Source organism: Phalacrocorax aristotelis, chromosome 14 (assembly GCF_949628215.1).
Source record: "Phalacrocorax aristotelis chromosome 14, bGulAri2.1, whole genome shotgun sequence".
NCBI lineage: Eukaryota > Metazoa > Chordata > Aves > Suliformes > Phalacrocoracidae > Phalacrocorax > Phalacrocorax aristotelis.
The window spans coordinates 982,571-1,010,176 of record NC_134289.1 but is presented as its reverse complement, the minus strand read 5'-3'; the positions used below and the strand labels follow the sequence as shown (position 1 = coordinate 1,010,176).

The following is a 27,606-nucleotide window of genomic DNA, read 5'->3' as shown; positions in this document are numbered from 1 at the left end:
AATAATAAAACATTTGGTGTGACAATCTGCAGTGGCTTTTTTGCGCTTCAAGACTTTGACACCAAGAGAGACAAATTCTTCTGTGATACACCAAATCCCCAATGAACTGGAAAATTAAGAAGAATGCAAAGCTGCAGATCGATGTAGGTTCATTTTCCATATCCATCACCAACAGCTAAGTTTGAAAAACTGCAAATGAATTCTGGGTGCCCACTTAGGCACCAAGCACTGGTGAACAGAGCCAGCTCTAGTTATCTCTGTGGCTTTACTTGTGCCGCTGTACAACTGTGATAGCTGACAAGATTTCTCTCCTTTAGGGAGTATAATTTAGGAGCAAATTCACTTTAGGGAGGAATGGCCCTGCACTGAGATACAATTCAACTAAAGCTCGAATCGTAGAGTCTATAAAACTATCTATAACTGTATCTTGAACAGAGAAAATAAATTTATGGATGTACACAGGAGAGACAAATCATGGAGATAAGTATCATATATAAATCTACAGAGACTACGTAATGACTGCATCAGAGATCCATGATTAATTTTGTTCTTCTGTTGAGGACAGAGATACTGATACATCAAGGGTGTCTCTACAAGAGTGCTACAGTTCAGGTCAGACACACTTCTGAAGTGACTGTCCTCATTGTCCACACTTTACAGTACATTGGAGTGCATTGCAGAGAGGTCTGGGAGCACAAAAACTGGATTCCTGGAGGATAAAACTATGAAATCCAGGAATGAGGCAGCCGTTCCGGCTGCTAAGGGACAGACACTTCAGAGGACCAGGCTAGAGCCAGTCTGCACAAAATCTCTTGCACATGTTGGGCGGATGTCAGGGCCCCAGCAATAACTGTTTCAGCCCACAACGCACTCTAGACTATCCAAAAATCCCCCAGCAGGGTCCTCGCTGGTCGTTTGTGCAGCAGCAGCCCCTGTGCCAGCGCAGGGCTCTGCTAAAGGCTGCTCTTCCCTGGGTCTGGCCCTCCTCAGCCAGGGGAGGACACTGATGTTGCTCCAACTAGCTTTAATTTGCTTCATTTCAAAGATAAAACACAATGTCTTAAAAAACACCTCACAGAAGCATACTTGGAGAAGTACCGAATAGTGTTTTCCTCAGTAAAACACAAAGCCAGGCGATGCTGCCATTTCCTTAATTGGCTAAGCAATGGGATTGCAGGCATCTCTGCCGAGTGATACACACGACATCTATCAGTGAATAAAGGGTGAGAGAGCTAAATATGAATTTATATTAATTTCTCAGATTGATGCCAAGAACCAGTGGGTGCAGCAAAGCTTGAACTGAAGTCTTGCCGTATTTTAAAGACAACATTTCTATTTTCAGCTGGCTTTCTCCAAAAAGCGAGGTTCACATAATCATACCATGCCACTGCTTTTTTGTCCTTCCCCAAAAAATGTTTCACAGCAGTATCAAAGCTATTAAGATGCAAATCACTTCATCAAAGCAGGCAGCCAGATAGAGGAGAGCAATTCCTGAACACCCTTAAAAGGGGATGTGCTGCAGGTTACACTTCATGTTCATGAAATATAAGGAAAGTCCACTAAAAAGACGGTTGTTCTGACTCTCTGGGAGAGGGAAATGCCTTGCGAGGACACCCAGAGCCCAAGTGGGAGACACGAAGCTGTAAGGATGCTGGGCATCACCAGTTCTGTTACTAAGAGCAAGACCTTTAGCTCCAGAGGCTGCTGCAAATGCTTTTAACGAGAAGATATTAAAAAGGAATAAATGGATAAACGTCTGATGAACTGATAACTCTGCTGTAAGTCTCATCACCTGTAATAAAGCAGGTAGGCTGTTATAGAGGAATGTCATATAGTTGCTTTTGTACTCATAAAACTGGCAATGTTGGTCACTACATTAAAACCTGAACTTTTCCCACCGTGAATATTTTTCTTCTCCTCCACGGTGAGAGTGGAAAACAGCATTTAGCTCCAGGAGCATCTATGCAGTTATTTTAAAACATTAAGTATATGCCAGCACACAGCAGCACCAGCCAGGGACAGTCCTTGCTGCAACCTTATTTTCCCTTAGTCTAATTTCATTTGCAAGACCTCTAGAGGGCAGTGAATAAAAGAAAATAAAGTACCAGAAATAGTCATAAATGTTAAATACAAATTTTAAAATTAGGATCTTGTCTAATTAATTACTTGTACCGAAAACCTTCCAGTTAATTCCATGGATTACTGCAATGGGATTTTCCCAAACCCAAATCCTATGCTCGCTGGCAGATTGCACTGACAGACATTACAGCAGTGCGCTTCTCCAGCGATTGCCTTTTTTGTGAACAGAAATCACTTTCTTGCACCTCAGCTACACTACGCAGCAGGCCATCTGACTTCCACGGTGCTCATGGGTAAACAAGATTTTTCTTTTTCCTAGAGGAAGTCACAGCGAGCCAAGACAAAGGGAAAATACAGTGGAGTAAAGCTGACCTGTTTACCCAATATACAACAGTGTAACATTATTGTTTGAGTTAATATCAAAACAGCCAGGACCTACAGCAGAAAGTAGCCTCTTAGATAATTCCTCTTCGGTTGTCAGGGACTTACTGGACACAGAATCAGGCAAACTGCACGTATAACTTCACTACACGTTCAACTGGGGCATATACATTAACCCATTACAGATGGAAAATGTAAAATCTAGGATAGAACTTAAGCACAGCAGACAAAAACATTACAGTACATACAGTATACTTTGTCTTATTAACGGCACCAGCCCATACGATTATATCATTTCAGCTATGCTTTAGTAACTTCTTATGGCTTTGTAAACCATGTGCAATTCTGAAATTGGCTATGCAATTACCACAGGCAGAGCTGTCCACACCTTAACTTAATACCCTGTTTATTTTTAGAACGCAGAATAGACCTGCAAATGCAGCTAAACCCACGAGGAACTGAGAGCGCAACATAATAACGCCTGAAAATTTGTGTGCTAAAACATGATGCCAGGGCTCTGAGGGCACTAACACACTCCAAGGCCCCATGGTCTGCAGCTGCTGGGGTAGGGACAGTGCGCTGCCCCGGCCCCGCAGCGAGCCAGTGGTCTTTGCTCTGCCCTGACACTTGCTGAACGCAAACCCCCTCCAAAAAACCAGAGAAACTGAGAACAGCAAGTCAGCAGCACATTATCATTCTTTCTAGACTCCTGGGTGATTCACTGCCGTTACAAACTGTCACTGCTCCCGAGAAGTCAGACACTGACAATTTACTCTTACCTGCTGCATTTTTTTAACCGTGTTTGTGCATTTTTATCTTTTTTTCTGCCCCTGCAATCTTCTCATCCCTTTTCCATCAGTGTTTCCTGTTGTATCAATTTCCTCATATTTAAAAGGGCTAGAGATCTAACGGCGGCTTTTTCAATTCACATTTGTGAAGATACACACTTACATGAACTTGTGAGCCTTCTTCATGCTCCAGCAGAGCTTGCTGCAGTGTCACAGAGCGATAGCCTACAGGAATGAAAAATTGGGAAAGTGTTATTAATGCTCTTTTAACAGAATGCAGCTAAATAATGTTGCTATCGCCTGTTATTTAGATAGCCATATGTCACAGTAAGGGGGGTACAGTAGCATCAATAGTTGTACTATTGATGGAGACTGGAAGAACCTCTTTTCTCCTGGGAGAAGTCCACTTTTGGTGATGGCACTCTACCTGTGGACTTCTCCTTTCTGTAGGAGGAAACAGTAAGGCAGAGCAAGAAAGTGAGACGTCAAAAGTGAAAATAAAAGGTGCAAACAAGAAAAAACGGTAAGAATATCTCATGATTCAAAAAGAGCTCACAAAGGAGCAAGAAGAAACAGATGTGTGGCAAGGCCTCGGAGTAGTAGCTTTGGATGAAAATGGCCCTGGGCAGATCACAAATACGGTGACATCTTCATCAGTCAGTAAAGGTGCCTATAGCCGCATCCACCTGCAGAATGATGGCGCACATCATGCAGGTGCATGCTCTATGCTTTTTGAGGACTACGCTTTTTGAGCACTGCCAGTTCAGGATCTTCCAGAAGCGGTATTTTTATTCTTTTAAGCTAAAATCGGTTACATTGCACTCTTCACACAAGCTGGATTGTATGTCCGTTTGGCAGGAGGTTGCTCCTCTTACTATGCAGCCTTTATACTGATTGCTCAGTTGCACATAAGCGCTCTTCAAAAAGATTAAATCAAAGTCCATCTTTCAAGCAGTTTGAGAAATTCTTACCTCCCAACCACAAAGAACAAGAAATGGATGAGAGGTTGAATCGCCTGTTTGAGCAGGAAGGCCAGCGTAGTCCTGGCTAATGAATCCCAATCAGTCTCCCTCATTACAGGCGTAGCATGTCTCAGATGCAATCTAAACCACATACAGGTTGCCTTCTTAGCGCAAGTGCGGCACTGTTACAGAGATGAAAGAGCATATCTAAACCTGGAAATCATGAAGAGGTGCAGGAGCAGCACCCTGCCCTTCCCCACGATGAAGAGGCACCGTTATTGCAAACTGAAGGCGGCAGGGCTGTATTAGAGGCGCAAGGACGAATGCCTCTGCTGGTGCATAATCTCAGTGACATGCCCGCATACAAAAATCTGTTGCTCAGGTGTGCGCCAGTAACTCCCTACCACAGGCAAACAGGCTTCAACACAACACACAGCCCGCCTAGGCAGAATTAAAGCGCCCTCTACAAGCAGACTAAGGGAAGCAGCCAGACAAGCAGCAGAGATAACTAACTGTTCTGTCTCTCCCACTGGAAAATAACCACGTAATTGAATACAAACTAGGAGAAGCTGGATTCTTTAAAGAAATGGTTTGCTTATGGTTTGCTCCTCAGGGAGTAATCCAAGCACTGTGCTGAAATTCATTCCAGCATTCACAAAACAGAGGTTTTCATTTTAACCAAAGCAGTAAATATAAAAGGATACGTCTCAAACACAGACACAATTTTGTGCAAAATCACAAACCTAGATGCAGTTATGGCTTGTTACAAAACATCATCAGTATAGCTGCTTGCAGCTGAGGGCACTGTGAGCTCTCAGGCTTTGCTTCATCTGCCCTGCCCCTTCCACACTACATACATTATCATCTTGTGAATGCACTGTTTGGGAAGAAGAAAAGGGAAAGTCTCTGCTAGCAAGAGTGAGTATATGCCAATTTACGATTTCCACCTGTGAATAATTATTTAAAATTATGCAAGATCAGGATGATAATTGTGAAGAACAGAAAGTAGGCGAACAAAATAATTGAAAAAATTAAGTTCAGTACAGAGGGGAGGGCCTCTGTGGTGCCAGCCAGAAAGCCAAGAGGCACACACTGCACACTACGGCACATGAGCCCTCCCACTGCAATACGCATAGCCGTACTTCTTCCTCCCCCAGGGTAGCACTGTTCCAACCACACTGGGGCTCAGCATCCCAAGGAATAAAAAGCATCCTGATCTTTTGTCTTTTTCTGCACGGGTCAGTATTTTTGGCAGCTGTTATCGCTGTTTGCAACATACGTTCTACTTTAAGTCATTTGATTAGATTGCCGCAGAAAGACAGTTTGATGCCCAAGTCACAAGTACCTCCCTTCTCCCCAGCCCTTCCCAGGCTTATTCACCCAGGAGGAGTCCCTGCTACAGAGCTCCGCTTACGGAGCAACAGTAGCAGCTAGCAAAACTCAGAGGTATTTGCTCCATTTCATGATCCTTCACCTCAAATTTCTTGCATATCTGGTTATGCAGGAAAATTTGGTAAAAAAATAGTATTAGCAATAAAATTGCATAGCAGCAGAATATAATTGGCTACTTAGACCTCTGGCAGATTAGAAAGGCTTTTGTGACTCCACTGTTAGTACACAGAGAGAGAGGTAAGTCACTTGGAAAAGGAAACATTTAATCCAAAGAATTCTAAAAAAATCCCAAATCTATTTTCTTTCTCTCATTAGCAAGTACATTGAGAAGCTCCTGGTAAGCACAGCCATTATGCTCATTAAAAATAGAAATTAAAAAATGAATAATATAAGTTAACTTAATGGGAACAGGGGAAGTCTTCACTTCCACCCCCTCACCAGTGCTACCATCCTAAAACTTTAATTGGAGCAATATGAACTTCTGTCTTCAAACACTATGATTTACAGATGAAAGCAAAATCTCTGCATATTTGTATGTAGAATTGTACGGGTATACGTGTGTGTACTACCGAGTAACCTGGTGATGTCCTCTGCAGGGATAAAGCATTAAGAACATCTCAGCTTATCCAAATACTGGCCATTTGGTGTCCCTTTCTCTGCCCACCTTCTGCTTCAACTGTTCTTTTGGGCAGCGTCAACTTTTTTTTTCTTCACAGCCACACAGATACTCTTTTCCTCTCCATGCTCAGAGCTAGTTTGGGTATGTTAAGACAAAAGCAGGGAAAAAGCTTCTATTTCAGTGATCTCAGAGCAATCACCAGGCTGCTTGGAACTTTAACAGGTCAAGCCTATTTCCTGCTCCAAGACACAATCGGAACTTAGTTTCATTCCTGATCCATGTTGAAGTTTTTGGAGAGATGTTTAAGTTAAACATCCACCATTTGGGATATTCTTCATTGGTCTCAGGCAACTTATTCACTGCTTGAACTGGTAATGCCCCATCTCCCCAGACACCTAATATGAACCTTCCTTACTGCAATTTGCACCCATTAATTTTATGCCATCTGTTATAGATAATAAGAATGAACTATCTTCCTCTTTGAGGAAGTAGCCTTTCATGTAGTGGAAGGCTGTTTTCAAATTTCCATTCTTTCGCATTCATACTAAATAATACCAATTTATCACTGCAGGGCGTATTTTCTAGACTTCTGCTTGATTTTACTGTTCTCTTCTGACCCTCACCAGCTGGCCCACAGCTTTCCTGAAATGCACTGCCCAGGTCAGGGCACAGACCCCAGCCTGGCTGCTACTGCCTCTGCACAAAGCCGAACAATTACTTTGTCCTTGTTGCAGGTTATGCTCCGTACATACAGCAGGACTGTATTTGCCTTTATTTCTTTCCCTGATCACAATGGCACTTTTTATTCATATAGACCTTTTTCCACCATCCTGTCCCACTCCTTTCTCTTCCAATGTAATCCTTAGCTGTTCCTCACTTTTTATTTGCTTTAAGGGTTGGATTTTTACCAAACAACATCCTTGGGTTTTCTCTTTTCTTTTTTCCCCACGACCATTTCTGTAATTAGCACACAATGCTTTAAAAAATCACCTGCTCATCACAAGTGCTACAACCACAGAGCACAGGCACTGTTATAATCAGCCCTACCTTGATCTTTGAATTACTTTCTCATATTAACCTCAGAAGAAAAGCAAGGTAATTTGATCGCTGCCTGACTCTGGACTCACCCTGGCTGATTTTGCCCTGGTTTCAGACAGAAATGGAATTTCCCGTCTCTCTCCAAACTGGCACCTGGACTGGCCCAATGTCTTTAAAGAAGCTGCCTCTACTGTGAATTGGCTCTTAGGAGCTTTAACAGTGCTGAGGTGCATTTAAATCAATTCTGCTCAAGGAGGTGGTTTGTTAGGTTGTTTGGTTTTTTTAGTGAGTGTTCATTCTTACTCTATTTTTCTTCAACTAGTAAACAGAAAGCTCAACATGAGTGAACAGTGGCTGCTGCAGCCAAGCAGGCCAAGAGGATGCTGGGTTGCATCAAAAAGGGCATCACCAGCAGAGAGAAAGAAGTCATCATCCCGCTCTACTCAGCACTTGTCAGGCCACACCTGGAGTGCTGTGTGCCGTTCTGGTCCCCGCTGTACAAAAAGGATGTGGGCAGGCTGGAAGGGGCCCAGAGAAGGGCCACCAGGATGACCAGAGGACTGGGAAGCTGCCGTACGAGGGTAGGCTGGGAACGCTGGGCTTGTTCAGCCTTGAGAAAAGGAGGCTCAGAGGGGATCTCATCCCCATGAACCAGCACTTAAGGGGCAGCTACAAGGAAGATGGAGACTCCCTTTTTACACAGAGTCCCATGGAGAGGACAAGGGGGGGATGGACACAGGTTGCTCTTGGGGAGATTCCGATTGGGCACGAGAGGGAAATTTTTCACAGTGAGGACAGTCAACCATTGGAATAATCTCCCCAGGGAAGGGGTTGACTTGGCCATGTTGGGCACCTTCAAGAGTCGTCTGGACAGGGTGCTGGGCCATCTTGTCTAGGCTGGGCTCTTCCCGGAAAGGTTGGACTAGATGATCCCTGAGGTCCCTCCCAACCTGGGATTCTGGGATTCTGTGATAATTAAGAGAAAATATTACCGTAAATCAACAGAAAGAGAGAACAAACCTGGCATCCAAATGAAAGCATTTCACAATTTAAAACTACAAGAAATTAACTCAGCTGCATTCAGATTTCTGTTCTTATTTTGTCATAGTTTGCCAGGTATTTTCCTGAACCAGGGAAACCCTGTGCAGCAGATGGCATGCGAAGAAGGACAAGTACAAAGTACTGCATGTAAGAAGTAGTCAAATGTGCAGGTACAGCATGGGGATAGACTTGCTCAGCACCGAACAGAAAGACTAGGGAAACTGCAGAGCATCACCACTAAACGCTGCAATGTAATCCTGAAACCTGGCTGGAATACTGTCTGTCAGGAGCAGGAAGAAATTCGGGCTCTGTTCTGAACCGGTGCTTCCCAGTGAGACAACCGTCCAGTTTTGGACACTGCATTTGCGTATGCAGGCAGAGAGGAGAATATTCAAGAACAACAGGAATATGAAGAGATTTGTAAAATACAACCTGTGAGCAAAGACTGCCAGAATAAGAAAGATCTAATAACAATCATCACATTCACTAACGTGTGTTATAAAGAGGAATTATTTACAAAGGAAAGTCATTGGGAATAGCAGAACAAAACAGATTGGCAACTTGAATACAACAGAGCCTGCAAAAGAGACACAAGCCAACCACGATGGCCTCACCTAGCAGAATTACCAGGAAACCCCAGCGTGCCCACAGTGCGCTATAAAACTGCAATACCGCTTCAGATTAAATTTGCAATATTTCTATCAAAACAAGTCAACAGAACCACCTTCTTGTTTTGTCCAAGATGGGATTACTTACACATGCCTTGATTTTAGTCCCTGGTTATATTCTGGTTTTGCTTCATTTTTTTCACAGAGCACACAGAGCTCGGTAGCTGTTTCCCCTGCAGCCAAGAGAGCAAGCAGCTCCCACTGACCGTCCCAGGCACGGGACGTACAGCCTAACCATGCAGCTGGCTTTCAGACCTTCCCAAAGAAGCAGGACATTCTCTTGAAACAACCTGGCTAAGGGTAGGAAAGCCCAACCCTGCTGTTGCAGTGTTCTAAATGAAACAATGACACTGACCAAAATTTATACCTGTGTATGAAAAAGGGAGCAGGAAATATAAATTCCACTCATACTGGAATTACTATTTACTCAATTCTGCCGTCTTGGCTCCACTCAATACATACAATTCCTCTTGATTTAGGTAAAACTGAGAAAATGTAAGTATACAACAGTAAATTACTTTATTCTAAACTCTATTCTGAGAGAGCTAATTTACTTTCCTTTTCAGTGTCTCCCCCTTTCCACAGAAATTGTATTTAGCCTTACTTAGGTCTTCTCGGAGGTCCTGCTGATGCTGATGGCAGGGAGGTAAGCGACAATCAGGAAGATTGCCGGAAAGAGGCAAGAAGCCAGTAGAAGGGTTAAGATGATGACAACAGCATTGCCAGTTCCTCAAAAAGTTAGGAACCACCAATCTGTATGCCAGAGAGCCTGGGCTGATGGGCGAGACTGCTTTTATGCCTATGAGGTTTTATCCAGTTTAACTGAATAGCAATCCTGCCTGCCTTTATCCCAAGTGTGTAAGAAAGTTACAATTGGTGCAGATCAGTTATATCTATTCAGATAGAATTCTGGTTTATAGTAAAACCAGTGCTATATACCACAGTGGAGCCTAGAGCGTGCAGAAGCATGGAAAATAAAACTTTCCCATTGCTCTTTGTCCCCTTCAACAGCAATGATGTCCTTACATACTGTGTTTTTGAAGTGTTTTCTGTTCATGTTTTGTTTTGGTCTAGTTTGCCTTTTAACATTTCAAAAGCTCCTGAGAAATCCGAAAGGAAAAAGGACAGAGGGACATGTTGAATGAGATGTTAAATTAAGGACATGCATATTCAATTTGTCTTTGTGTTGGAATGGTTGCTATTATGTGTTTCTTCAGGAAAAAATGAAGATTAGAGACTGGAGATTTTTCTTCTTGCATCATTCTTTTGCGATAACTTATTTCTCTTTAAAACTAACTGCCTGGCTGAATCCTGGTTCCAGTCCTAAAGGAAGACACGCGATGCAGTTTTAGCAACTGCTTACAACAGCAAGCAGTTACACATTTTAAGCAGGTGGCTTAAGACCTTTCGTATCAACGCTTCCCATTGACAATCACAATTTTGGATGTGGAAATATCCTTACAATGATTAGGCACAGATGGCTTAGGAGACGCTCTGAAATCATGAATACACAAGTTCATGGACCACTAGACCGATTGCTTTCATAGCTTCAGCAGTTTTTGACCTCCAAAGCTGAGCTTGTAGAGTGCAAGTTACTCCATGGGTTATATTCAGTGGACATTATATGATCCTTAGCAACCCCAAGACTTTTAGATTAATTTTATATGGCTAGTACTTGATATCTGATGAGCCTGTAACCTCATAACACAGCTGCAATCTAATGTAAAGGGAGGAAACATTCTGATTTGCAGTCGTTACAGAGCAGGACCTGACTTCTCTCATCGCAAGACCTACCTTGCACCACATGGTCGGTACACACCTTTCTATCTCATGTCCTTCACAAATTAATTTCCTAGTAAGTCACTCGTCTTTAATATCCATTCCTCATTTTTCTCCTGAATATTCAGCAAGCTCTGCCTCCTTGCAGCCAGAGCAGAGCAGTGCAGCTGACGCTCATAAGAATGGGAGGCCAAAAGAAGAGCAGGATGAGCTCCCTCCCTCCAAGCTGCTCTCACCTGCAGACTTTTACAGCCCTGCCTCTGCTCAGCCAGGTCTCTCAGGCACAAGGCTGAAAGGGATGCCCTTTGCTGCCAGGCTGTCAGCAAACCCCCCCTTCTACTACGCTATTAACATGCCAGGTGAAAGCTTTTGAGGAACTTCCATAAGGATGGAAGCTGAACTGTTATAGTTTCATTTTACTTATACATTTACAAATATGGAAATTAACTAATCCTGCTTCAGCACATTATGTCTTTGCTCTTGGTCAGTCTGATAGTTGATCCTTGAAACAGTTTCACTGTTACCTTTTGCCATTTACTGTGTGTGTTTATTTACTTAATCAAAGGCATTAGATAAGGTGTTTTCCTCACTGCACAGACCCACTGTCAGTAGACTTTAGTGCCCTTTGAGAAATCTTGCATTGATCCTGAGAGTAACTACCAAAAAGCAGAGTGGACATTTTTACTTTGTGGCACATGTTTGGATCCCAAACTCTTAATCTACATGATAGTGAAATTCAATTTAACAACTTTCCCACTAGAAATCAGCTAATATTTTAAAGACAGTCTCACCCATTATTATTATTAATTATAATATTAACATGAATTATACATTTAAGCAAAAACATGCTGATGTTAAAAAAATCATCTTGTTTAAATTTTACTTAGAGTTAAGGAAAAAGTATACATGGACATTATCACCAGGGGAACAAGAAAATTTCTTAATGTCTCTCACACATTTGCAGCTCTGTTATTGCTGTACCCTCTGATTCACCTCTGAAGGCTGTTTGGACCATAATAAAGACACACCTTTGAAACTGCTCTAATTAGGAAGCTTGATGTCACAACCTCATCGTTAAAGGCTCTGCTGAGTTTAAAATTCAAAGGCAATGTAGTCCCAGGTAGTCTAGTTTCTGCTCGCAAGTAATACTCTGGTAGAGTAAAAATGGCTTGAACATAGAAAGTAAGGAAGCAGCAACTTCAGGGGCTCTGATGTAGTTTGCATAGCAAAAGCATAATTAAGACATATTTTATTTCAGCACACCAATGTTTAGTGGCTGAAGCAGGTCTTCATGGTTATTTTCCTGTAATCTCACTGTAACTGCCTGAGCTCTGCTTGCTTTTATAGGCTGCATGTTGGCCCATCCTCCATGCAGCGCAGGAGAACAGATACTCTCTCACTCCGTAGCACTGCTTTCTGATGGAGGAGGTTTCACCGAATTGCTGCACGCTAGAAGGATGAAGCTTTTAGCTCAAGTTCAAAAAGCTTACCACGAGGAGAAGGCAGGCATGCACTGTCCCCACACATCAGGGTGGACTAGGAAGGGAGTCTTTTTATGCTTTAAGGCAATTAATTACTGCATATACTAAAGACAACCTAACTCAAGGTGGAGCAAAGGTGTTTAGGGCAGCAACTCTTAAAACCACAGTGAAGTAATTCAGTACATTAGCTTGCTTCAAGTCTAGTTGTCCCACAAAAAGTAGTGATAAAAGAACTGCTTTAAAATCAGTTTTCTCTTTACTTTCTTGATGAGATGCCTTCAGAGCAACTATACATCTACTCTCTTCCTAGGGATACCATAGATAATGGATTCTTGTTATTTCCCTGGTTCCTAAGCCATTTTGCTGAAGACCCTGGAAAATGAAGCAGAGTGGTGGAGGGGGGCTTCAGACACTGCCAACATTACCCTGAAAAAACTGGGAGGCACCTTATTTTAGGATGGACCTCACCAGAGAAGTCACACCTTTCTCTGGAGGACAGGAACGACACATTCAGTGTATTATTCAATCAAAAACTGAATTACTGCTCTCCCAAACTTGACGTTTGACTTGGCTGTCAAGTGCATAACATCTAATAAAAGGCAGTGGGCTGTTTCACTCTGCTGACTTGCAGGTCTCAGAGACTGAAGGAGATGGTTTTGGCTTCGCCTTGATATTTAGGACGGAGGCTTGCCAATAATTTTAAAGCAGATGAATATACATGTACTCTGTAAGGCTCTTTTTCTAGAAATTTAATAAAAAGTTCCAGGGTTGAGGTGGGGACAGAGGACAGACTGAATAAATAAAAGTGTGGAAATCTCCCAGGGGAGGCCTACCATGTATCTAGAAAACGCACTAAGTACTACACTGCTTCTTTTCAGTCATTAATAGTAGTTTCAGACAAGGGCTAGTAACTACTGGATCAGTCCTGGTAAGAGTTTAGGGCTATCTTTAGAATTAATTTAGGGTATGGTCTCCTCAGTACCTGTCCTTATGGTAAGACAGGTGGCCTTGCCAGAGCCTGGCATCACTCTGTGAAGGGACAAAGCCCAGAACACACACCATCATGCTGCAGCAAATCACATAAAAGCAGTAAAAGATGATGCTCCGAAAGAGTTTGAAGATGGAGCTGGCTCTGAAGGCTTCATCCATGAAACGCCTGTGTTTCAGGCCAGGCCGTTACTGCTGACTCCTACAGATGGACAGGCAGTGAAGTCTCCAAGGGCGATGTTCTCGAACATATAGCCCATGAGCAGAGCAAGGGGAAAGGGTTATCAATCATAATGTCAAATCTGCTGCCTTGTTCAAGCAAAACTCTGCATTGCCAGGAAAGATGAAAAGCTAGCGTTCCTATCTTTCAATATATACAATTTCAGAAATATTATGCTCAAGGTCTTCTGGGATGCAAGAAAAATGGTGTGCTCTGTCTCAGCTTCAGTTTGGTTTGGAACAACTTCCAGTACAGACTGGTCTGTGTGTGCTTAAGAACATGTAACAACAGAATTCCAGGAATGTGTTTTCTGAGCCCTATCCACGTAAGGATTCAAGTTTGTTGAACAGATCAACAAAGGCAAACCATGGTTGCAAAAGCGGGGTTTGCAGTGACCATAACAAATTCAGAAGCAGTAGATCTTACACAGTCAGTATGATTTTATAAACAGCCACATTTAATTAAACACTCTGAATTAGTCACTGGTCCCTGAGTGTCAGAAGCACAAAATAAGCTGGGAAGTCTCTAAACAAACAGTTTTATCAGCCCAGAACGGCAATAGTAGGTGTAACAACTTGCCTGTATCTCCAAAGAGAAGATCTACTAATGGCAAGATGGAGAATAATACAGTACAAGGTGGTCCAGTAGGGCCACATTGCCTTAACGCACCAACCTTGTGAGCTGAATCAAAGCCAGGCTTGTCATTCTCCTCATGGCTCTGTAAGCCTTGGTGCTGAAGGCTCTTCCAGTGACTATGAAATTTTAAGCATCACTCTTACATGCTGACATTTTCAGTAGCAAAGCCTATGCCAGCACTGTTGAGCATCTTGATATAAATGATGGATCTCTTCAGATCTCAGGGAACCAGCTGTGTCGGGAAGGTTGGGATCTCATACGCCTCTCCTTATCTCAACGTCATACAAGACTTGGCCACTCTCCTCTAGGGTTTCTGCTGTGCCCATGTGCAAAAGCTCCTTGCGAAGTTCTCTCGACCCTCAGCCGCCCTGCTCCTCGGTTAAAACTACCATTAAATTGAAGCCATGATAGCTGTACACCAGTAATCCTGGTTATGCCAAGAATAAATTTCTAAAGATTTGTGGAAGACTTGAAAGAAGCTTAGGCTAAACTAGGAACAAGGAGTGCAGGTGCAGGCAGTTTGCTTGTTGCTAAGGCTGGTCAGAGCAAGCTGCTGACCTTTCTGGCTATCAGAAAAGCACATGAAAAGATGCAGGGTGTTCAAAGGGCAGTGCTCATAAAGAACAAAACCCCTCCGTTTTTCTCAATTTTCTGTATCAGATGCTAGCACATCTTGATTAGAATTCACAATGACTCATATTCAGAAGCCTGCTTCTAATCCCTAAAATACTGACTATCAACACAGATAATTGGTTGCAAAGATGCTTTAAGGCATAGCTGGCAAACTCCCTGATAGGCTTTTTTTTCTCTTTATTAAACGTAGCAGATTTTTCAGTATCTTAACTCTCGCTCCCTTTCCACACCTCCACACTGACATATAACAGCAGCCATCACTTAAATTACACATTGATGGTGAATTTATGTGATATATTATCCATTATATTACATTAAACAGAGAAAAAGTGGACTCTGCTATCATGACTACTGAGACTGTTTTTCCTTCCATGTTGATTTACATCCAAATAACTAACTTACCAACCTTGCAAATGTCAATCTCCACTGAGGCAAAAAGCTGTGAAGTTCTTAAGCAGACATTCTGCTTGGGACTGAAAGGTCAGTGTTTGTGTTATTTATTCTTATTGTGGAAATATTTTACTCTTAAGTTATGGAGGACTTTCTCACTATCCACGGAAATAATCACTGAAGATATCAACAAAGGAAAGTCAGGACCTCAGACTAAATTAAATTAAAAATTTCAAAATAATTAGTATTGTTGAAGGGCAGAGAGAAATATATACAGTGAATAAACTCAGTAATGTAACAGCATTGCACTTAAAGGAGGAGTTCCCATTTATACAGGCAGCAAGCCCAGATGTGGCTGCCAGCTTGTGGAGGTGACTTAGAAATTAAACCTATGATTTTAGGAAAGGTACAGCCCTGAAGAAGCTGTCAGGGTGAAGCGCAGCTGACACGTGAGGAATCCATTCCACGCAAGTTCCCCAGTAACCACAGATGTCGGCAACGCCACGAGAACTTGGCCTCCTGACTCTAAGGAGTTGTCCGGAGGGCGAAGCGGTGCGGAGGCATCGCGGCCAGGCTCTGGGATAAATGGGAGCTCGCGGTACCATGGAGCTGGCACGCTGCGTATTTGCCACCCCGCGCCAACAGTCCGTCATGCTTTTGACAAAGTGCTGTCCTTTTGGTCAACTTTGCTCATTATAATATCATTATAATACCAAAACACACCTCCATCCCAAAGCTACCCGCCTCTAAGGTGCGGCCACCCCTCACTGCGCATGCGCTTGGAATTTCTTCTAGTCTATGCTTTTAGAAGTAAAGCGAGGAAATCCTACCCCAATCATAATAAAGGTATGTATGACGAGAGTCACTCAAGCTCCACCTGAAAGATAAAAAGTAGTATAAAATGTGTGCCGAGAAAGAGGGTGTTGGGGAAGATACCATCACATAGCACTCTGGCTTCTGGGACCAGTCGATGGGCTGAGCCTCCTTCCCCCCCCCCCCATTGGGACACCTTTGGGTAAGCTCGGAAACCTCTATAGAGTCACTTTAAGTCTCTAATGTATTAGAGTTGCTTGGCTTCACATTAGAGTTGCTTTGTATTTGCTTAACGTGCTTGTAGCCTAGCAGTGTTACTCATTTTCTTAGTATCTGTGTGTGCCTTGTAACCAGGAATCTTATCACTGGTAATCCAAAGAACCTGTGTATCTGTTGCTTTAATAAATTGTACTACTCATTAATCTGGCCACAATCGTTCTCATTGAACGTCACCAGCTGGGCATCTGGCAAATTAGTTACTAACAACAAACACTCTGACAGGTGGTTACTTTTACAATCCTTAGAAAATAAACCGTTGACCAAGTCTGAGACCAAGACCAGACTTAGCCACACCTAGACTCCTCTTGGAGATGGAGTTTAGAAAGCAAGGGGGTCCTGTCTCAACCTCACGACTCAACAGTAGGGTCTCTTCCTAGCCACTCCTCAGACTCTTACCATTAATGCAATTCAGCTCTTCTTGGGGAAGCTAAAACTGCAAAATCCACTAAGGCGGACTCTAACTTAGACATAGGAATTTATCTTACTGACATTTATTTTCCACCAATTTTAAATGCCTTTAAAAATACACTTCCCTTAATATTTCTTTCTCACTTCATTTCTTGGAAACCCAATAACTTCTTCCCCAAGGGATATTTTATAATTAAGTGACATTATGGCAAAGGCAACCACAAAGTGGAGGCTGGGGCTACCTGTCTGTAGCACTACATAGCACAAGTAGGAGAAAAGATCTGGGTTATCGGAGGAGCCTTAAATTAGTTCAGATTCTGAACAGAACCTGAACAATACTGATGAAAGCCTAATGAAGGAGTGAGTCTTCCAGTTTGACTATTCAAATTAGACCTGCCATGGCTTAACTGAGATTATCTGTAAACTGGATTAGCTCCCAATAACGATCGTATTTCTGTGTAAAAGCATGTGTTTGTGGCATAATTATTGGTGTACATGAATAAGTGTGAAATGTGTAAATAAGATATGTGGCCTATTAGCAAACTCATAACGTGTAAGAATACAAACTGTTTAAGAAGAGCTTTCTAATAAATTTTAACTGGTCATGCTGCTGGCTGGCTCCCACTGTGATGCTGTTTGATCAACAGTGTAATCAACGTTTTGTTCCTTATGGCATTGTTATAGTATGTAAAAAGTAGAAGTTCACTGTGAAAATAAGGTAATTTTGTGGCTGGAGAAGTCAAGCTCCATAGTTAGCCAGAGAGACAGATGCAAGTGCATCCATCAACAGCAAGATGACAGCACTGCAGGAACACAACGTTTTTAATGTGCAAGAACCACCGCTTTGAGTGAAGAAACGGTAGCAACACAGCTACTGCTGCAAAATTAATAAAAGTATTCTTAGCTTCTGAAGAATAAAGGCATTATTGTTGTAAGAGAGGACAGCCTTGCCCTTAAGCTTTCTTGAACATATCAGCCTGGCTACTAACGTAATAGATGGGCAGCACAAAGCGAGGTCTCCACATCCTGCTCCATTCACATAAGGAAGCTTAGGTATAGCAAGGTTTGCCATGAATACTACTGAAATCTGGTGGTGGTAGGCATTGTGTTAAAAACAGAACAAAACAAAACCTAGATGGTTAGGTCTGCCTCCTATTCTGTGCTTTTCTAAAGTGTTCCTTATAAAAAGAGAGCATGAATGTGCTTGAGAGCACCTACTAGCATAGGACATGGTGGCAAAACTGATTCCCAGACCAGCCAAATTGCCAGAAACTAGAAAACAAACAGGCATAGCCTTTTTAAAAATCAAGTTAGTTCAGTTATGCATGGTGATTTTTTCACAGTAATATGGAAACCATTTTTTAAAAAGCCAGACAAATTCACTAGATACAAGGCTTCACAAATAAGCTGTGTGTTGTTTAAAAGAATTTCTTCATTTCACACTGTTTTTTAGCATATGGAAACGCACAGTCTGCTCCCTTCTCTGTTAATTAATGTGAATTCTTTGGTTTATTACCTTCTTTCACCAGCAACCTCACTCTTGCATCAAAACCCTATCAGAATGTTTATCTGGAAATGTTTATTTAATAACATGGATTTTTAAATCAGTTTCTCTAATTTCAGTACTTTACCCCTGGAATAATAGGTGAGAGCTGAAAACGAACGTATGCACATATTTTCTTGGTAATGTATAACTGCACAGCTGTGATGCAAAAAAGCAAGCAAGGTATTAAGGGAATAGAAAAGAGTACACAATTACCATAATGCTATTACGCAAATTACTTTCATGCCTTCCTATGGATATACTGTTTATAAAAAAGGGGAAGATTATAATCAGGGAAGGAACCTCCTATGAAGGAAGCCTGAGCCTACCAGGCTGCATACAGGAGAGGCGAAAGAAGTCACCAAGCCAAATGGGGATTAGAGTTGGAAGCACTGTTAAGGTTAGCATCCCCTGGCACATTTGAAGAACTTGGTCAGGCTACAAGTAAGTAATCAGAGAGGGGCAGGATATGCCCCACGGTCACTGGGACCGCAAAGGCCACCTAGGCTGCTGTAAGACTACTGCTTCAGCGCATGGCAGCTGAAAGACAAGAACTAGGGTTCAGGAAGTCAGTCCACATCAGGAGAGCAGATTACATTTGTTGCTGAACCAACAAGGTGCTCGTTCCTGGGTTAGGGGTTCAGCTGATGAAGTTTGGGGATGCCAGGTTTTGCTAATGGGAAATGTTGCTAGTGCAGGAATGCTTTGAGGATTTCATGTGGAAAGGGCTACAGAACTACCTCTACAGCTCATGGCGTCAACACGCATGCCCTGGTCTAATATTAAACAGCTCTGAAGGTAACATGACTAGAGATAGTGAGACCATTTTTCTGCTATGGAATATTTTATAATTTCACTATGAAAATTTGAAAGACACCTCTTTCTTCTCTAGGAAAATCCTACACAAAGACTGGGTAGTTGCATTCATGTTCAAAAGGAGGGTAATTGTATTTGCTGGGAAAACCACAATTATGTCTCTCCTCACACAAGGCTTCTGCTCCTCGGCACCCAATGCTAAATTCTTTCTCTCCATGTAGCAGGACAGCAGGCAATTTTGACACGCTAAGCTTCTCCTAACCAGTTCCTGGTTTTCTATTTCACAGTCAGCACAATTAAAACAACTCTAGCTGCTAGTGTGTATTTTCTTTCTAAGAGAAAATGGTATTGGTTGTTGTTTGACTTTAACAGCCTCCTGACTTCTGCTGTTGGTTTCTTAAAATGACCAATCCCCAAAGCTATTTTGACGTGCGACTTCTCTTAGCAAAGCACTCGCCCTGTTCTTTGCTGCCGCTGATGTTACCTGTGACTCAGCGGTACATCGTAGGGGCCACTCTCAAAAGGAGACTCTGTCTTTGTTCATGTTACTCTGCCAGTGGAACTTTTTTCTTAAGAAACAGGGGCACTGGCTGGAAATAATGGACTGCCAGGCTAGTGCTGTACATGCCCAGCAACCTGAGCACTACACTGATAACAGAACAGAAAACACATATCTTCAGGAGGATTCTGTAAAAAGCCTAAATTCTGTGCTATTCTGTAGCTGAGGCTGTTTCTGGGATGACTGTTTTTACTCATCTTTTATCAATTTATACACGCAATGTCCTTCTATATCCCCTTCCTCTCCTTTCTCTTTATTTCTCTTCAAAGGATTCATCTCAGATAGAACGACCCCAAATTAATTCTTGTTATAGTACCAGAGAGGAGAAAAGCAGTGTTCAAAAAACAAATTCTGCAAATGAAAGTCTTTGCTCTTTACCAGAGTCCTGACGTTACTTTTGCGAATGCCCAGGAGGCTGGCTGGCTCTGATTCCCTTTCAGCTAACCTCCTTGCAAAGCTGCTCCATCGGTGGCACATCATTCAGAATGCAGAAGCATGTTTGTTTGCTGGTTTGAACAATCGAGAACATATTATGCATTCCCAGCATTATTTATATTGGCTACTTATAAGTTGATTTTTGTTTATTTATTTAAAGTTTCCATCTGTAGGTTCTGGCTATATTTCAAAATCTTCCCCTTCAGCCATGTTCTAATGGGTATCTGTTCTCCCAGAACAGCTGTCCTTTGGGGTCCCAGTAAATGTAAGCTAACAGTGACAAAATTTTTCATCTTATTATATGTGTACAGTTTCCTGTTTATTTATAAATTCCCCAGAATCAACCCATAATATTAGAGCTTCCCTTCACTGTTAGAAAAGTTTCAAGTCCTCATGACTTTTTCAGTCCTGACAAAAATGTTAACACTGTACTTGCAATGACAGACCTCAGGATAGGGAAATATTTTCCACTGCTCTAAATCTGTTATTAAACTGAAGTCTATGAAAACCTGTTAGTTCAGATGACTAGGGCCTCATATTCATAACCTTCTTTTAGTCTGCCCTTTTAATTCTTTCATCTAACTCTTTTACTAGAGCAAGTGATCTCCACAAGATTACTTATATAATTAAGATGCTTTAAAATGGCAGAATCACTTTGAAACATCTAGCATCTATGCTGTACATGGCTCCAAATATTTCAGATCCTAACATATATAACATTATGTCATGAACATAAATGTAGCCTGTTGCATCCAAGTGTCACAATCCACCTTTCTATTAGAAGGATTCACCCATCTAGGTATATCCACAGAGCAACACGAAGGAGTGTGGATAAGCAATAGTAATTTATCTCTAGCTTCCACTGCAAACTGTATCAGTAAAAATATGGCAGCATGGGTTTCTACAAGTAGAAGCCTGAAGGCTTGTTGTCCAATGATGAATATCCTCACTATAACATTAGTATTAGTAAACTGTATTTTTCCTATTATTATGGTTTGCCATAGGAGATGACAGCAAGTGCAGGTATGTTCCAAGCAGCTCTTACCTTCCACGTTTTTAATTTCTGTTTTAACAGTTGTCCTGAAGAGCCGCTGTAACCTACACAGAGCTGATGCATTATGCACAGAACCGTATGTATTGTTTCTGTTGTCCTTGTTAAGGTAGCCCTGGGTTTACTGTTGGCATTACAGTCCAGCTTCTGCATTGCCATCTCACGTATGCCCGTGCGCTCCAAAGCCAGGTGTGCGCCTCCTGAGTCGGCAGGAGTGGAAGTGCAGATGCAAGAGATTTATCCTCTGAGAGAAGACAGCTCTTCAGCTACTTTCAGATAAATGCTAAGCGCGTAAGCTTTGAATCCGGCGAATGAATTCAGTGCGTGCACCAGAACATAGGCCTTGAAAGGACCACCTGGGTTACCGATCCCAACCAACTGCAAGCAATCATACAGTAAGTGTTAAGAGCAAAGTGTCCTGCAGGATGTCACAGTTTGCCCTCTCCATTTACTGCATGTCACAAAGTAACATTCTCCTGAAACACACATCCTGATCAAATTACAATCTTCAGGAGATAGAATCATAGAATCATTAAGGTTGGAAAAGACCCTTAAGATCATCGAGTCCAACTGCTAACCTGTCACTGCCCAGGCCACCACTAAACCATATCCACAAGCACCACGTCTACCCTTCTTTTAAATACCTCCAGGGATGGAGATTCAACCACCTCCCTGGGCAGCCTGTGCCAATGCCTGACAGCCCTTTCAGTGAAGAAGTTTTCCTAATATCCAACCTAAACCTCCCCTGGTACAGCTTGAGGCCATTTCCTCTCGTCCTATCGCTTGTTACTAGGGAGCAGAGACCAACCCCCCCCTCACTCCAGCCCCTCTCAGGCAGCTGCAGAGAGCGAGAAGGGCTCCCCTCAGCCTCCTCTTCTCCAGGCTAAACCCCCCCAGCCCCCTCAGCCGCCCCCCAGCACACTTGTGCTCCAGACCCTGCCCCAGCCCCGCTGCCCTTCTCTGGACACGCTCCAGCCCCTCAAGGCCCTTCTTGTCCCAAGGGGCCCAAACCTGAGCCCAGCATTCGAGGTGGGGCCTCCCCAGGGCCGAGCACAGGGGCCCCATCCCTGCCCGGCTCCTGCTGGCCACACCAGTGCTGACACAAGCCCGGGGGCTGGTGGCCTCCTTGGCCACCCGGGCACTGCTGGCTCATGCCCAGCCGGCTGTCAGCCAGCACCCCCAGGGCCTTCTCCGCCGGGCACTTCCCAGCCCCTCTGCCCCAGGCCTGGGGCGCTGCCTGGGGTTGGTGTGACCCAAGGGCAGGACCCGGCACTTGGCCTTGTTAAACTTCATACAGTTAGCTCCAGCCCAACAACCCAGCCTGTCCAGGTCCCTCTGCAGAGCCTTCCTGCCCTCCAGGAGATCAACACTCCCACCCAGCTTGGTGTCATCTGCAAACTTACTGAGGGCGCACTCGATCCCCTCATCCAGATCATCAATGAAGATATTGAACAGGACTGGCCCCAACTGGATGTGACTCCATTCACCACCACCCTCTGGGCTCAGCCGTCCAGCCAGTTTTTAACCCAGCATACAGTGCACTTGTCCAGCTGTGAGCTTCTCCAGGAGAATGCTGAGGGAGACAGTGTCAAAGGCCTTACTGAAGTCCAAGTAGACAACGTCCACAGCCTTCCCCTCATCCACTAAGCAGGTCACCTTATCGTAGAAGGAAACCAGGTTAGTGAGGCAGGACCTCCCTTTCATAAACCCATGCTGGCTGAGCCCGATCGCCTGGTTGTCCCGCATGTGCTGCATAATGGCATTCAAGATGATCTGCTCCATGACCTTTCCCAGCCCCGAGGTCAGGCTGACAGGCCTGTAGTTCCCCAGGTCCTCCTTCCGACCCTTCTTGTAGAGGGGTGTCACATTCGCTTGTTTCCAGTCATCTGGGACCTCCACGGTTGACCAGGATGGCTGATAAGCTGAGATGAGCTGGAGTCTCAAAAATTATAGTATATGACAGGAAAAGTTGGGGAGGGAAGGGGAGGGTACGACTGACATTGTAGCACTGAAGGTGGCTGAATATGTTACATGAAAACATCTGTAAGACCCTACAAGACCAGTCCAACTGTGCTGGAGGAAGGAAAACATCCCAGAGATCAAGTAAGCCTCGAGGCAGAAAGGTCCTCCTGGATTCCTGAGGCAACTTGTGAAGTCCCAAGGCGGAGGAATAGTCAAATACAGTATCACTGTACAACAGTAAATACAACTGACGGATAGTTCAAGTCTGTTTCCTTCAAAGCTTGGGGACACCCACAAATTGGTAGCCCAGCTCCCGGTACTGCAAGCTGCTACTGGGAACTGCAGGTGTGCTTCCACTCATCTCATCCCTCCCATAACTTCATCTTGAAAAAACAGTGAGTTTGTGTCCCAGCTGTGTTTGCAAAGCACTTCTAGAATATCACTTATCTCTCTGGTTAATGTGACTTTTCCTAATCTCTAGTCTAAACATACTCAAGAGACACTTAAGTCCACTTGATTTACGGTCCATATTATTACGTTGTGTTCCCTCACTCATATTTGAACCCTCAATGTATTTTTAAAAAGTAAGCACCTCTCTATTTTGCTGCAAAAGCAAGTAAATCCCAATCAGTCCTGTAACAGGGAGGTATGGAGGCACACCATGCAATTACTCATCCTCCTCTACAGCTCTTCAAGTTTAAATAGATCTTTGGATGACAAGTAACCAAAACACATATGACAGTTTAAACGAGCCTTGTATAACTGGGCAAACAGTTTTCTGTTCCTACTTGCTAGGCACAGCCTGAAATCCCTCTCAGCAGTTTGGGGCTTTGTTAGTAGCTCCATCAACAGTGGTTTCATCAACAGTGGATCCTCTCATTTTAAGCTCCATAACAACCTGGGAAGAGCCCCTTCACGAGAGGGACCACCAAGCCCAGCAGTCCCTCCCTGACAGTAGCAGCCCCTAAGGAAGAACAGGGCTATCCATCCCATATGAGAATTTCCCAAAATTCCCACCTGACCCTCAAGCACTCACACTCACTTCCTCAACAAAAAGTGAAGTCTTTCTGTATTTCTCAGGCCCTGTTAAGCTTTCCTTCCATGACTCTGTCCTGTTGAGCACTCACCTCCTGCCGTGAGCTGGACTCCACAATAACCACCACCTGCTAGGGAGGCCCCTCCCTTGTATGTGCTGCGTTCTCACCACCCTCTAATTTCACCCCCCGCCTCTGACCCTGGAAACGAGAAGGACCAGCGGGCCCCTGCTCGCTCTCAGTATGACCCGGGCAGTTGTCCAGACCTCCATCTCTCTCCCACGCCAAGGAATGCAACACTACTTAATTGTTCCTTGGAAGGAATCTGTGTCATGCTTTCCATCCTCCAAACTTTCCTAGCTCCTGCTATACCTTTTTCAGACAGAGAAACAGAACTGTACACTACTTAAGATGCAAGAGAACCATAGGCTTACCCGTAGCAATGTGACATTTTCAGGATATTTTTGGTACCTCTCCTGTTATACTGCTTGCTTTTATAACCACTACTGAGCCAAAAGTTAACATTCTCAAAACTAAAGCTAGCATCCTCAGAGAAGCATCTTTCATATTTTACAGCTCTAGCGTTTGGTCAGTGAGCAGCAGTGGTCAGCTCAGCATTCATCACCTCACGTGTGGGGTGTTTGCCATCTTCACTTTGTATCCACCTCCAGCCAATTGCACCTGCCGTTGCCTTGCCCAGGCACTGTGTTTTACACAATCCTTCTGCAGTTTTTCCACACTCAGCACTCACCTTCAGTGCTCCTAACAAAAGCATCATCAGCACACTCTGTCATCTTTTCCAGTTCATTTATCAGTTGAGTATCACAGGTTTAAGCAGAGATTCTTTTGAGACCCTACTGCTGTCATCCTCTCACTCAGAAAACTGATCAGTTAGTTCTACCTTCTGTTTCACATCTTTTGACCAATTTGTTGTTGATCTGTAGAGCATTCCTTTTATCTGATGGAAGTGCAGATTCTTAAGTGTTTAGTAATGAAGTACCGCTTTCTCATCCTTTTGGCTTTAATCACTAATCCTCAGAGGGTTAGCCATAGAGTATAACATACCCATATTTCACTGGGGAGGGCCCATTTTTGGGTTCATTTGCTCCTTTTTTCCACCATGACGTCATTTTGGCATGACTCTGGGGCTGCTACTCTGGAGGTGGGACTGTGCTAAAATGCCCCTTCTTCTTCCTCTTTCTCAGTAGTTTTAGTGTTCTTCAGCTAGAGGAAGGGCTGTTGAGAGATGACCCTGAAGGTAGCATGTCAGTGAACATTTCAGTGTTCCCAAATTCCTCTGAGAAGCTGACCCTGAGGACACTGAGCTCTCCGCCTGGTCAGCACACATCTGCCAGTGCCACGTAAGGCAGATCCTCAAGATATTTTGGCGCACACTTTAGTAAGCTGGACCCCCCCCACCATGTACTGGCTCTGTAACGGATGTGCACTGATTGAGTTAGTTTGCCTTTGCATCAGGTTGCTCTGACCCTCAGTAAGTGCTCTGCTGCTCTCCTTCCTCCCATAGCCAAACCTGTACAGTTTTATCCACCAGCTACCTCCTGGCACCCCCTTTGCTTCATTATGGTTATTGCTCTGCCTCCAGTTTTGTGCCTGTGGCTAAGCTTCTGCTACAGCTACCCCCCCATCCTAGACACAGTGTCTTACCTCTAAGTAACATGACTGCTCATTTGGTGCCTGAGATCTGCACTGGCTTGTTTCCAGCTTTTTGGGTTGTTTGGGGATTTTTGGAGGGGAGGAGGCAGATGGGCTGGTTATATGAAGATCAGTTCCTCAGCTGCTACTGTAACCTACTTCCTGGTAGTCTGGCAACTTCCTACTCCTAACGCAAGGTTAGAGTTCACACCTGCAGCCGCTTCGAACTTTACAGAATAAGGCTCAGAACTTGACATTTAAAATCTGAGATTTTATCAGAATTTATAGAATTTTAATACCTAGGTTCTAAACCATGTAGAGTAAATAGCAACTCTTTGCTAAGCAGGTGTTCATGAAAATTATGTCATTACGAAAGCTTCAGCTGTGTGCTACAACCAAACATTTTTTCAAGAAAAAGCTGAACTTCCATACGCTGAAACTCTTGTTTACAGCAACCGTCCCTGCTATTAGCCCTTAACAGAATGGCAGTGTGCTTATTATTATTATTATATTTTATCCTGTCTCTGCTATACTAAGCCCCAAAGTCAATAAAATTCTTCTGTATAATACATCTGTCCTTCACAGCATTACAGGAGTTTAAAAAAACTGTACCAAAGACCCTGTGCCAAGGTTACTAAAGGAAGTACTGCGGACAACTGTGCACAAGACCTGTCCCTTATGAATACTTCTAGTAACTCCCCTGCAACCTGGTAACTCACCTCTCAGAACATCCTGCCACAGTCCCCTCTTTTCCCAACTCCTTATCTGCCTAAGCCAGCTTCTTATAATTCCTGCACTAATCTGCACCATCTCCACTTTAAATAATAATTTCCTTTGGGAACTGTACGGAATGAATGCTTCCTGTAAATCTAGATAGCTTAAGCCCACCACATTACTGTAGTCTGAGATGTTCACTATCTCAGCAAAAAGAAACATTAAGTGAGTCTGACAAAATCACCTTCTGATCAGAATTTTGCATTTCATTCCACTTTTCACTTAAGATTATGTTCTTGATTGCTCTTGTTCAAAATCTGTCCTAAGATACTACACAGCGTTGAATTAACATAATTGGCATGTACTTTTCAGGATTTGTTTTTTGCACGTATGTTCATATTCACCAGCCAGAGTGCATTATCCCCATACTGAAGGATATGAGGAGTTTTGCTGAAAACATGAGGAGTTTTGCTAGAAGACTGCTGGTGACCAGAGGTAAAATCAGAAAGGTAATGTATTCAGCTTCTACAAAGGATGTACCTAACAAAAATGAGAATTTTCCTATCCTTTACTCATCCTCGAATGAAACACGCAGGCTCAACAACAAAAACTCCCAACAGAAAGGACACTGGTCATTTAGTATTCCAGGATGATTTTACAGCTTACTACTTCAATAGCGATATTAAATCAATAATGGAGCATTTAGAAGTGGAATGGAAATACTCCCATCATAACTACTTTTGCAAGAATTAATTCATGTCATTTTAGAACAACTGTTTCATACTGTTCATTAAGTTTTTAATCTGATAGCACTGGTGTGCTACCTTGTTCATACTTTATCTGTATTTTTCATAGGAAAGAAAATGATTTTTTTCATTGAAGTTTACATTGCCACCGGAGTTCAGCGCAGCTTGCCAAGGAAAAGGAAGCTGACACATGTCCACCTTCTCCTATCTTGCTACTCTTTGTTTGAAGTCCCAGCTAGAAATTTACAAGTGAAAACGTGACTTGCAGAGAGATAACTCCAGTCATAATATGCATATTTCCAACAAAACCAACCATCTTTTCCCTGTGGTACAGCAGAGTTGCTGAGCTGATTGCCATCTTGCGATTCAAATCAACAAATAAATTCTTAGTGCCATGGAGCGTACGGCAGCCATCATTCCAAAAGCCTCCTATGGACAGATTTTCTATCACTTCCCTACAACATTTTCTGAGGTGGTATTTCAAAGACGTGACCTTCAG

General features: G+C 43.2%; 1 protein-coding gene across 5 annotated transcripts in view; it reads right to left on the bottom strand.

Annotated features, from left to right (window-relative positions):
• PCDH15 (protocadherin related 15) overlaps window positions 1-27,606 on the bottom strand; it is a 695,790-nt gene that overhangs the window by 478,653 nt on the left and 189,531 nt on the right. For 3 of the 5 annotated variants that reach the window (XM_075109425.1, XM_075109424.1, XM_075109422.1), the window contains exon 4: window positions 3,412-3,473. The gene's annotated coding sequence lies outside the window, so the exon portion shown is untranslated. Of the gene's footprint in view, window positions 1-3,411; window positions 3,476-27,606 lie in introns of those variants that run through there. The other 2 variants (XM_075109423.1, XM_075109421.1) reach the window with 1 other exon arrangement.